General features: G+C 43.8%; 1 protein-coding gene and 1 long non-coding RNA gene across 3 annotated transcripts in view; both read right to left on the bottom strand.

Annotated features, from left to right (window-relative positions):
- Positions 1–13,101, bottom strand: part of MAML2 (mastermind like transcriptional coactivator 2) — a 331,700-nt gene that overhangs the window by 302,819 nt on the left and 15,780 nt on the right. The window lies entirely within an intron of this gene.
- The window catches only part of LOC148108788 (uncharacterized), a 72,324-nt gene extending 59,223 nt beyond the window's left edge, over positions 1–13,101 (bottom strand). Inside the window, exon 1 of the long non-coding RNA XR_015726960.1 lies at positions 1–13,101. This exon is cut by the window's left edge and continues 24,838 nt beyond it. This is a non-coding gene — a long non-coding RNA (uncharacterized LOC148108788).

The raw sequence follows: 13,101 nt of genomic DNA, 5'->3' as shown, positions 1-13,101 counted from the left end.
AGTTACAGAACAGGCAGGTATTTGGGCCCTATGCCAGAAATGTCAGTTTTCAAGGTCTGAGATAGGACCCTAGGACCTGCATTTTATGAAACACTCCAGGTGATTCTTCTGCCTGAAATCAGGCGATCTGTATATCCTGAAAACATGCTCTGAAGTCCTCTGATTCGGAGCACACAGCAATTCACCCAGTTTTTTTGTTTTTGTTTTTGTTTTTTTTAATTTGCTTGTTTTCCTCCCACAGTGGGGTCTCTGGGGGCAGGTGTGGGATACAAAAAGCAAAGGAAAAAACTTGAGGCAAACTGAAACAGAACTTGATGAAGAAAGGACGCTTTCTAAGGCCTTCTGGGACCAGTACTGCAGAGCAGAACCTACTCAGCTTTGCCCTGGCTGACGAGCTTTAAAGATGAAAATGATGCCACAGAAGGGCACAGAGTCAAAGTGACCCTGTACCACTCGCCCTCCCCCCACCCTGGGCCAGGCCACAGGGCTGATGGCTAGAGTGTGTGGCCTGCCAGGCCCCAACACAGAGTCTTTCTGGATCATTTCAAAGACAGCACCTTTAACTCTGAGTGGTAGTTTGGAATCATTTTTATGTCATCTTGCTATCCCCCCTCATGTCATCTTGCTATCCCCCTCTTTCCTAATAAAAACAAGACCAGTTTGTTTAACATTTCCTCATACCACAGATTTTTTCCTGAGGCCTCACCCACTCCCAGACAATGACAGCATCCTTCCCGTGGGTTGGTGACCAGCGCCGTATCGAAGAGGCATAATGAGCATTCCACACAGCGGCACTGTCACCGCCTTCTCTTTGTTTCAACTCCTGCTCAGATAACCTCAAACACAGGGAAACAGGGCAGTGGGCAGATGACTTCAACCTTCTTCTCCCTTTTCCAAGATGCCTCCCAAATTCTTGCCCCGTGTCAACTACCGTTTCATTATTCTGTCTAGAAGATAACGGAGACTCATTTTGTACCCAGAATAAATATTTGGCACAATATGGTCCACAAGGGGAAGTTGCCAGAGGAGTGGCAGGGGCAGGCATGGCTCCATCTCAGCCCCCGACATCCAGACTAAAAGCCCAGAGGACAAACGAAGTCAGCGATCTGAGCTGGAAGCAGATGTCCCAGCAACCAGTGAGAAACTGGGTTCTTATTCATAATTGAAAGGACCAAACATGTGTCCTACTTAAAACAACAGGTGTCAATTCTAGAAGTTCTATCAGAGTACACGGGAGGCACTGGGAAGCTTCCAAAATATATGGTATGGCATCCCTAACCTATTTTCAGCAACCTGGGCCACCTTCCTCAATCCTATCAGGCATAAATTATAAAAGACATTCTCATCCAGACAGGTTTTGCCCCCCCAGGGAAAACTGGCCACACCTGACCCTGGTCATGGCCTGGTACCATATGTGCAGAAGGTGCTGAATAAACCTTTACTGAAAAGATAAGTGGCGAAATGGTACCAAGGGATGTTCTGTGGAAAAACGTGGTTGTCCTTGTTATAAACTGCAAAGATTGGAAATGACATCCCCAAACACTCCCTAAGTAACCCATTATAATTATTTATGTATTTATATATTTGTGTTTCATCTTATATATATATGTTTATATATATGTGTTTATATATATGTTTATATGAATATATTCATTTTTCATCTAATTTAATTCACATTTATATTTTCATTCAGCCTACTACCTCCTGGAATTAGATTTCCCATAAGCATACTATTTATTGTATGAAGTAGAATTACCTTTTATTCATTTGAATGCTATCTCGTTCAAACTTTAAATTTAAAATAGGTTTTGTACCTAGGATCTTGTGAATGGCTTTCATGCTTCTAGTCCTTTCACAGACCCTTTTAAGATTTTATCTCTTTGAAATCAAAGAGTTTTAGGTTAAGAGTCTGCTTTCGGCTCAGGTCATGATCCCAGGTTCATGGGATGGAGCCCAAGTCAGGCTCCCTGCTCAGTGGGGAGTCTGCTTCTCCCTCCCCCTCTCCCCCCTGCTCATGCTCTCTCTCACACAAACATATAAAATCTTAAAAAAAATAAATAAAAAAGTTTTAATGTTCATGGTTTATCTTCATGTAGCATTCACTCAGCTACTCTGACAGGTCAGAATGACTCACTCTCTTCCTTCCGGGTACGCAGGAGGCCCAAGAGAGAAGAGAGCAATCTGGCAAGTCCCGAAGGGCATCTGGCACGAAACCTCCCTGTCATCCTGAGCTGGGCTGTGCATCTTGTCCTAAGTGTCAGCATGTACTACGGGGCCGGCTGTGAGAAAATCTATGGTCCTGTTGATGCAAACTCTAGTTTCAAATGACCCAACTCCAGAACTCCTTTCCTCCCAAAAGTCAGATCAGCAGTTATATACGTTAGCATGAAGGCAGCCGAAAGCACCAATAAACTGTGCGGTACCGGTGTTCTAGCACAGCGACCCAGCCTGGCTCTCACCTGACAAGAGCAGGCCTGGAAAACACAACGAAAGGATCTCTGGTTCCTTGAATTTCAGTTTGGGTGAGTGAGTCACTGGTTGCACACTCCTGCAATTTCCTTCCATGTAATATTCTAGAAGGATGAATTTGTTTGGGAAACAAGCAGCTATTCCTGCCACCTCTTCTTCATACCCTATCCTGTGGAACACAGGAAGTCATAGTACTTGTTTGCTCACCCAACGAGCAACTGGTATGCCCAATCGCTTGGGTGGTACTGCGGGTACTCTGGTGAAGTCGAGAGCAAAATGGATTTCTGCTCTAAAGAGGATGATGGACCAAAACGGGCAAAAAAAGGTAAATAAAGAGAGGCACTGCAAATTGTAATAAGCGTAAAGAAAACAATAACAGAGAAACCTCTTCAGAAGAGGTAGGTAGTCAGGCTGTCATTTAAGTTGAGATGTAAAAATTAAGCAGGAGCCAGCCACGTGACGAATTAGAGCAGTAACACGATAAAGAGCTCTGTGGAAGGAAAGACCCTGCATCTTCCAGGAGTCGGGTGCTCCACACAGGGCTGGAGGAGAGAGGCAAGGGCTCCACTTGAAAAGCAGAGCAGGACACAGCCTATGCCCAACTTACAGACATGAATGAGTTCGGATTCTAAATGCAACGGGAGGCCACTTCAGTTTTTAGCAGGGATAAGATGTGAACAATTTTATGTAGTAAGAAGGCAACCTTTGCTGCTCTACTCGGTACGTTCTAAACGGGAGCTGGGTTACGCGGCTATTGCATCAGTTGAGGGGAGAGGGGGTTACCAACCTGGGCCAAGGTAGTGACCAGATAGGGGATTCAAGCTATATCTTGAGAAGGAATTAAAAATGAATCCAACATCCACAGAAGGTCAGAGAGTTATGGACAACTCCTCTACCACTGGGGCTCCAAGGCTCTGCACCCCAGTGGGCGGTCACAATCACTTCTGAGGTAAGCCCTCAGCACCTCGGCATTCGCTATCTCCCCAAGCCCTCCGGTTTTACTTGTCCTTCAGCTTCAGGCCTGCATTCCATACATATTCTTTGATGTCCTGTTCCTGCTTGTGTTATCATATGGTGCCTGTGGAAAGGACCAAGTTGTTCCATCCAGGTCACACATGAAGTCGGCAGTTTTACCACAGAATGGAAGGTGCACCCTTGCAAATCTCTGCTTTTGTGCCTTCTAAAGTGCCCAGAGGGCACGTGGGAGTACATCGATAGTTCTAAAACATGTACGGCTCAGTATCTTCAAAGCTCAAAGGTTGTGCTTCGTATCTGACCTCCACAAACATCTAAAATGTTTAAGCCGAGATGACTTCAAAACTTTCCAAGACCTGGAGTTACCCCCAAGTCTGTGTCTCCAAATGTGGCCTGAGAATCTTCTACAGAAATCCCCAAACTCCAGAGCTCCTGAATTTCTGCTGGGGGAGTCCAGCCTTTAGCACACTCCCCAGTGACTATATACAGTAATGTTTGAGAACCAGAGCCCCAGAAGCTGCAAATATCTACTCTTAATAAAAACAAAATGATGTGTTAACTTGATTAATGTAGAAAATTGTTAAGAGTTCAGAGAGGAAAAGAAATGTTTCCTAGGACCTTGTTTTTTTTGCTTTTTTTTAAAAAAATTGTTCCAAGTGCTATGTGCTTCTCACGGACTGGTATATTATTCCATCCTCTCTATGAACAGGCCTAGATAGGTTTAAAAAAATATCATCTGTTGAGGTCACAGAGCCAACAATGTTACAGTCAGAATTCAAACCCAGGATTGCCTGTCTTCAAAGCATCTGTTCCTTCCTCCCCAGCCCTCTCCACCCTTGTGTCTTTAGATGGCTTTTCCTCTTAACAGATCCAGAGCCCATGACTGCCTGGAAATTGGTCACATTTGTTCACGTCTTCCAATGATTCAAAGGATTATATGTCATCCATGCACACACTTCCTGCCCAATGGAGGCAAGGGGAAATTAGGAGGATACACACACACACACACACACACACACACACAATCTACTTATATATATATAAATAAAATGCACAGAGCTCCAAGCTACCAGGTATCTCTAAAAATATACTGCACCACCCCCCATCAAAACATACCCCTGGCTCACTTTGTATATTCTTTCTGGGGCTGGCGGTACAAGGGTCTCTACCCCGTCACTGCCAATTTCTCTAATGGTACCACTCCAGGAAGGCAGATGAGAGAGTTGCTGAGAGTGGGCCCACGAGCTTCCCAGCCTCAGGAAGGCAGGCACCTCCTTGGCAGGAAGCAGCTGCCTGCTCAGTGCCGTGCTGAGGAAAATCAGGGGCCTTTCTGGCTCAGGTGCCTGGGATTGACCGACTAAGACAGGAACCCAAGAGCGCATGAGTCTTTCCTTTCCAGGCCACTGTGCTGACAGATGACTTCGCAAAATATTGCAAGAGAAATGGCATCAGTAGGAAACCATCAGGTGGATATTGAAAGCACCTTTACATATCTAAATGGTAAACTCATGATGATAAATCAAAGGCTTCCAAACAAGTCATGAACCCCCAACGGAGCTATTCTTCCGACTTACACACTACTGGCTGCCATAGCTCTGGCAAGGGAGGGGGCTGGGAAAGATGCTCTGGAGTGACATGACTACACCCCCTGCTGTCTTGGATGGTTCAGTTTGCGTTGAACTAGGGAGTCATTTCTGGTAGCACCTCTGGGAAGGGCCAGTCAGATGCAGTCAGAATGAAGAAAAGGCAGGTAAAACTGAGCGGTATCTATGTAGCAAATCCTATGATAAGCGCTTTCCATCATTTATTGCTTACGACTTCAAGACAGGTGCTACTGTTATCACCATTGTTCAGAGGACAAAACTGAGCCTCAGGGGAGTCACTCAACATGCCCCAGGTAACACCGTAAGAAAGCAGGAGAGTTCTGACTCAAATCCGAGGGTCTGACTCCCAAACCTTAATTCTTAAGTAATGGACTTTACTTCCCTTAATTCTTAAGTAATGGACTTGACTTCCTCACATAGCTATCAAAGACAGAGAAGTAATCATTTAAGACAGTTAACAGAAGAATGTAATCACTGGAGAGATTGTATTGTTACTAGGTCTTTCAAAAAGCCTCCCCTTATTCTTGCAGATAAGGAAAATAGCCCTCCCAGTTTCCTGCTGAAGTTGGTCAAATGCAAGCCAACATGAAACAATGGTTTGAGGTCCATGTACTTACCTTAATCACGTGGGCTCCCTGACCCATGGCATTTGCTACATGAAAAGCAAAATATAAAACAGAATATAAGACTCATGAGGGTGAGGATCTTTGTTTCACTCCCCGATGTATCCTAAGTGCCTAGAACAGTGCCTGGTATATGGTTGACACTCAATAAATACATGTGAAATGAATGGATGGCCTAATTTTAGAATAGTCAGTGGTATAACCTTCCTCAAAATCACAGTAGGGGACATGGTAACCTGGGCTACTGGCCAATGTTTATACATTACTACATTCAGTAGCCTCCAAGATGGCCCCCAACGAGACCTACTCCCTGGTGTTCATATCCTTGTTCATATGCCTCCCACACTGTGTCAGGGTTGGTCTATGTGGTCAACAGCGTATGGGCAGAAGCAAAGGTTTGTTGTTTCTGAGATTGGGTTGTGAAAGACTGTGGCTCACTCTCTTGGAACACTGTCTCTGGACGAATCCAGCTGCTGTGACTTGAGAATACATAGGCAGCCTAAGGACAGGCCAAGGTGGCAAGCAACTAAGGCCTCTGGCCAATAGCCAACCGAGTGCTCCCAACAGCCATGTCAATGAACTCGGAAGCAGAGCCTCCAACCCCACTCAAGTCTTGAAGTGACTGCAGCCCCAGCCAATGATTTGAGTGCAATCTCATGAGAGACTCTGAGCTAGCCCTTCTGAATTCCTGACCCTTAAAAACTGTGTGAGATAAGAAACATTTACTGTGGAGCGCCTGGGTGGCTCAGATGGTTAAGCATCTGCCTTCAGCTCAGGTCATGATCCCGGGGTCCTGGGATCAGACCCCGCATTGGGCTCCATGCTTCTCCCTCTCTTTCTACTGCTCCCCCCTGCTTGTTCTCTCTCCCTGTCAAATAAATAAATAAAATCTTTTTTTTTTTTAAGATTATTTATTTATTTATTTGACAGAGATAGAGACAGCCAGCGAAAGAGGGAACACAAGCAGGGGGAGTGGGAGAGGAAGAAGCAGGCTCATAGAGGAGGAGCCTGACGTGGGGCTCGAACCCGGAACGCCGGGATCACGCCCTGAGCCGAAGGCAGACGCTTTAACCGCTGTGCCACCCAGGCGCCCCTAAATAAATAAAATCTTAAAAAAAAAAAAAAAAGAACGACAAAAGGAACATATACTGTTTTCACTGCTCCATTTCGGGGTAATTTGTTATGCATCAACAGAGAATACAATTACCTAATCTTGTCATCTTATTAACATGGCAAATGGCATTTAACTTTTGAACAAAAACCATAATAAGAATTTTTACGGGAAATTCTAAGGGCTCAAGTCTGCAGATTATTCTCCCTCCTGAAAGTTCTGAAAACATAAATATGTGTTCTTTCCTCTGATGCCCTATGGCCCCTTTTCTCTGCTACTCACGGAACAGTTATGCACATATGTAACTCCAGGAGGGCACAGATGCAGCATTATAGTTGTGTTTATTCTGAAAAAGGCCCAGGGTCGGGAACAGTATCCACCTCCCCAAAGGGAGGGAAGAAATATTCTTGCAATTTTTTAAGGAAAAAAATCTTCCTGCTGACATTAAATTAATTTTGATTCTATTTTAAACTTTTAGCAACTTACGTTCAATAGTGGAGGAAATATACCCCATAAAACAAAACAATTAGTTTCGGATTGAATAAGCACCACAAAGTCAATGAGCATATAACAACTCCTATATAGAAGGCCAGTCCTGAGACAGAACCAGTTGAGATTTTTCGGAATACGGCGAAGTGCCTAGAGTGGCACCTCACTCAAAAAGTTGTGCAAGTAACATTCATCAGGAAGAACTGCCAGCGCATCCTGCAGAAGCTACAGGGAGCTTTCCGGGATGGCCCAGGGAGATAAGAGACATGCAAACTAGGCAAGATGATTTCACGGCAGGATGCTTTTCCAGCAAATAGCGGTTGTAAGTTAGGATGTATCTGTGGAATACCTGCAGCTCAACAAGAGGGAAAATGGAATAAGATGGAATTAACTCCTTTTCATACTGATTGGCAAATGTCACCTGTCAATTAATGCCCCACCTCAAAACTAACAAGGAGGTACAATCAAGGGTCTGATGGAATACCAGGAGGCTGAGAGAAGGGAGTCATTATGAAAGGTACTACTTAGAGTATCACCACAGCCCCAAAGCCGCTCTGTTCAGCTGACTGAACAGTGGAACCTTGAGAATCTTAAATCACAAGAGGAAGATGTCAAAGTTCAACCCCTCCTTTTGAACACTTAAATTCTTGAAGCTCCTGTAAGTCACTGTCTCCTCAGAAGGTTAATATGTATTTTGGGGAACTTGCCTAGATTCCTCCCAGAGATAAAAGAAATAGATATATTTGTGATAATCGTCCCTTCACCAAATTTCTGAATACATCTCTGTATTTACAAGCCAGTGAGAGTTTGGGATATTATTTATGTTTTCCTAATGGAACTAGTAAAGTCTCCAGAATGTCGAGCGCCCAGGAGATGTGTCTACAGAATACTTTTATTCTAAATACAGAAGACTTTCAGGGCATAAACAATTTCCTCAGCATACTGCACTGCTTTTCTTTGAGCTGTTCTGCTCAATCATGTAAATATGTGTAGCAGCCATCCTTCCCTCCATGCGTGTGTGATGGGCATCTGTCAAAGTAAAAGGACCTAGCAGTTCCATTTCTCCTCCCCCTCAAATTACCAGTATGACTGGACCATCAAATTAAGCAACTAAATGCCAGATTTTCTTTTTTTAGATCATGCATAGTTTTGAGTTAGATGACTGGAAAAATAATCCTGAAGTCTGAGCTTTTTTTTTTTTTTTAATAACAACTTTTCAACAGTTAAACTGCTCTTGGTAAATATGAGTAAAGAAAGTGAGCCCCAGTCCCAGCACATGTTTACAACTAAGTTAAAGGCTCTTAAAAATAGGGTGTTTGATGGTCCACTGCCAAAACATGAACTCTAACAGCCTGGAGTGCACAGCTAATAATAAAGAGTCAGTGTTACTATGAAAATCCCCGAGACGAAGCTCCAATTCAGCTTTATCCTTTTCACCAAGACGTTCCCCACAACGACACGGAGACATAAATTTGGAGTTCGAGGTCAAGGTGGGAGGGGAGGAAGCCTCAAAATGATGGGAGGTCACTGAAAAGCAAAGCAACAAATCACTGGACTAGGCTCAAAACTAAAATGCAAAACAGAACAAAAAGAGTTCAGCTGCTGCTCGAGGACGGCTTGCCTTTGAGAAAAGAGGAAAACGCTTAGATAGCTAACGAAATAGGTAACAGAAGTCCAAGGTGAAGGACATATGTTAGGCACGAAGCAAGCTACGTGTGCTTTCTGTGCAGATTCCCGAAAGCAGAATGAACGGATACACAAAGAGAAGAAATACTTGGATCTCCTACAACTGGCTGCTCTGTGTGGAGTGAAGAATTACACTAGGCCTAGTTTCGGTGGATTCTTCTTCCCGCCACCACAAGCCTCACCGACAGGTTCTTTAGCCCTTGAGTGTTTGGAGACCCTGACAGCCGGCCCACACTGAACATGCATATAGGCCATCACACAAAAATCTGCATTTAATTCAGAGAACTGACATACTCAAGATGCTGTATCACTTACCTTCTAGGGAAGCTACTGATAAGAAAATATTTCCTAAGAGGGCACAGAACTTGTCTTATTTGCTACTCTATTCTGGCACCTAAAATGAGACTGGGACATCATACCTCAATACATATTTGCTAAATTTTTTTTCAAAGCTATCAGAGAATTTGATTCCCAAAACAAAATTCTGGGGATCTCACGTTTGGGGCATCATTTTCCTATTTCTACACTGTTTCTGTCTCTGCTTCTACCAAAAATGGACTTCCCTCAGAAGACTGATCTTAAGCAATGGTCTCTCCAGAATTTCCACATAAGAGGGGCTTAGGGGTAATCTGGTTGCAAGTCAGGGAGGGAATGAAGCTGAGTTTGCACTGCACTTTATAAAATATTGAAAAAAAATTCAGTCACCTTCTCTGAGCTCTCAGAGAGAACAGAGGTTATAACATCTTCAACGAACATACCCGTCTTCAAGGCACTTACAACCTAAAGCTACAATTTATTTAACCTATTTAAACAAAACTTCATAAAGTGGTGTCATCTGATCTTGATGTATTCCTCCAAGGAAAGAGTTAACATTTCACCAGGAATCTTTATTCGAGATCCCCCAGATTTGGATTCCTGGTCCTGAAGAATCCATTCCAGGGGCTTGTCAGCCATGTTACCTTCTGTCTGCCCACCGCAGGTTATCAGTAATGAACCCACCGTGGCCCTCTTCCCACCAAGCTTGGATATCACCTTAGAACCCTCCTCGCAGCCCTCTGGGTGGTTACTACCAACGTCCCCCAGCATACAAGTCAAAACCTATTCGTCACTCACAGACCCTACACGTTCAAGTGTGTTCCACCTCTTGAAAACCAGGAGGCTGGAAACAGTCTCAAAGACTCATCTGCAGCCCCTACGCATTCATTCCGAATTTCATCTGCACCTCAGACAATGAGTTAGCTGTAATCACTACTGACTTTCAAATGTCTTCTTGCACTTGGGCTTCCAAACCCAGACCTGAGTCAGGAGCGAGCTGGAGTCTGATATTACCTGTGTAGCGACACAGTAGGAAACCATCCTAAACACACGAGCAGTGGCATCATCCTGCTTTGTTCAAATCCTGACTCTACCACTCGTGGCTGAGTGACCTGGGCATGTGCCTTCCTCATCTGTCAAATGGAAATAAGATTGTACCGGCTTCATCATGTGATTATGAGGACACCTGAGTTCATATTCTAAAAACACTTAGAAGAGTGCCCGACAAGTTAAACACTTAATGACTGTGATTTAAAAACAAAACAAAACACTGAACCAAAACGGTCTCTTGAAGATCAGTGTCTCACATCAGGTGTATGGTATGTTTAGTCACAGAAATAGAAAGGACTGGGGTCCTTTAAAAATTCATGCTCACCACAGTTTAATTTCAACAAACATTTACAAAATGCTTGCTTACTAGATATCTGGCATTATTGCAGGCCCCAGAAATACAAAGATAAATAAGGTATATTCCACTCCGAAGCAAAATCCTGTCAATTATGAACTGCTGCATTTTCTCTGGCAATGAGAAAACACCCATCGGCATGAAAAACAGATTCAACTTGGATCTGAATGGATTTAAAAATCACTTTTCAGCAAAGAGCTGCAGGTCTCTCCCTTAAGTTCCATCTAAGATATTCATTCCAAAATAAGCAAGAGCACTGAGAAAAACTTAGACCAATCTCGCTTACAGAGACAAATCTGCTTCTTTGATTCCAGATCAAGTTTCTATTCTTAACAACCTTGTAGCCCTCTCTCCCCAGACCTACGAGTTGGCTCACTAGATCCATAAGAAATATGGGTAGCAAAGTGTGGCCTTTCATAAATTAAAAAAGCTTTCTTGCCTTGCCTTGTATTCATTCTTACAAATTAATAAATTTTTAAAAAAGAAAAAAAAACACAAAAAAACAAGACTCCCTTTTTTTCAGCCTCCCTTATTCTAGATTTGATATGCCCTGGTTGCCTGACATCCTCATTCCATTCATGATTGACATTCTTTCTAGGAGAGTCATTGCTTCAAATCATGTGTGGGTATGCTTCCGGAAGCGCAAGACATTCAATGTCCTCATCTTAGATGCAAATTCAGTGATGTATTTGGGGCTCAGCTCCCCAACTTTGCCAGCTGTGCGCCCTGCACAGCCAGGCCCAGGGGTCAGGAGGGTGCATCTCTGCTCACTAGTGGAGTTAGTATAGGCCAGTGTGAGTCCCTTACCAGTCTCTAAAATGGGCATAATAATACCCCAGAGAACAAACTGAGATGATGTGTGTGTCCATACTTTGTAAGCTGCAAATTTGTTATTCAAAAGTAAGATATTATTAGCATTTCTCAACTTCTCCGAGTCTGTTTCCCATATATAAAATTTTTAAAAGCTATACTTACCTTATTTATTTTTTTATAGAGGGGAGGGGCAGAGGGAGAGGGAGAGAGAGAGAACCCTAAGCAGGCTCCCTACCCAGCACTAAGCCCAGCAGGGGGATCGATCTCATGACCCTGAAATCATGACCTGAGCCGAAATCAAGAATGGACGCTTAACCAGCTGAACCACCCAGGCGCCCCGTCCACTTGCCTTATTTATAGCATAGGGTTTCCACGCAGGCAATATGGGTTGCATACATATAAAAGGGTATTATTATGATTGCAAATACCAGTTACTGTTTTGGCCTGCCCACTGAGAACCTACTTATGCCTCCACCTCCTTTTGGTCCTGATGCTAGTTTCCTCATTGTTTTCTATTGCTAAAAAGGGGCAATATTCTTCTTTTCCTCAAAGGTTGCCTTTCCATAGTTTCTCTTTAATTCTCAAATCTCAATGCCTGCTAACGAAATGAACACAACAGCTCCAAGGCACAGATGATGCTGACATGACCACCTTCCTCCCTAAGGGGCATCGGAACCCGCATTTTGCACAAACTGGCCAAAGCAGCACGTGGCCTGGACAGGGCAGACCATCGCAGGGAGGGGCCCAGGCACTGGCCAAGGATCCCATCTCCTATTCAGAGGGCAGCTGTTTGTTTATGCTTATCACTTTCTACTTCCTGAAGTGTTTCCCAAATTTGCTTCCGTTTAATCAATCCAAATCAATCTCCAATCAGCCGTTTGAAGGAACAAAGTTCTGTGCACTGTACCACTAGTTAAATTTATCTCATTCTTTTGTTTGTTCAACGTTCTGTCCTTCCCTACCCGCCATTAAAATGTAAACTCCATCAAAGAACAACTTTGTCTCTCCTGCGTGGCATAAGGGACTAACACAGGACCCAGCATACAGCAGTCACTGAGTATATGTAACTTCTACTCCATCATCCTTGTGCTTGTACCAAAGTTTTCTACTGAGGAGAGACTGGGCTTTGGAATTTCGATCTGGGAAAAATCTTAAATGATCATCACACTCTTGAGTCTTTCAAATGGTTGTAGCACTGGAACCATGTTTTTGATCACATTAAGGCATCTCTATACCTATAAATATGCCTATATATATACTTTAGTGTGATTAAAAACTTGGTGCTGTAGATGTATAAAATGCGTAATCAAACAGGAGGTGGGGACTTCGGAGGCCCACCACATGTTCTTTGTTCTCTCTTTTGTATCTCCATTCCTGAAAGACTCCTAAGACATCTCTAGGGGCATCTTTGGGGCACCTGGGTGGCTCAGTCTGTTAAGCGTCTGCCCTTGGCTCAGATCATGATTCCAGAGTCCCGGGATTGAGCACCACATGGGGCTCCCTACCCGTGGACAGCCCGCTTCTCTCCCTCTGCCCCTCACCCCACTCATGCTCATTCTCTCTTTCTCTCAGATAAATAAAATCTAGAAAGAAAGAAAGAAAGAAAGAAAG

Source organism: Ursus americanus, chromosome 16, assembly GCF_024610735.1.
Source record: "Ursus americanus isolate L20-20 chromosome 16, mUrsAme1.1.p, whole genome shotgun sequence".
Lineage (NCBI taxonomy): Eukaryota > Metazoa > Chordata > Mammalia > Carnivora > Ursidae > Ursus > Ursus americanus.
Note: the sequence above shows the minus strand (reverse complement) of the source record. Positions and strands in the feature narration are given on the sequence as shown.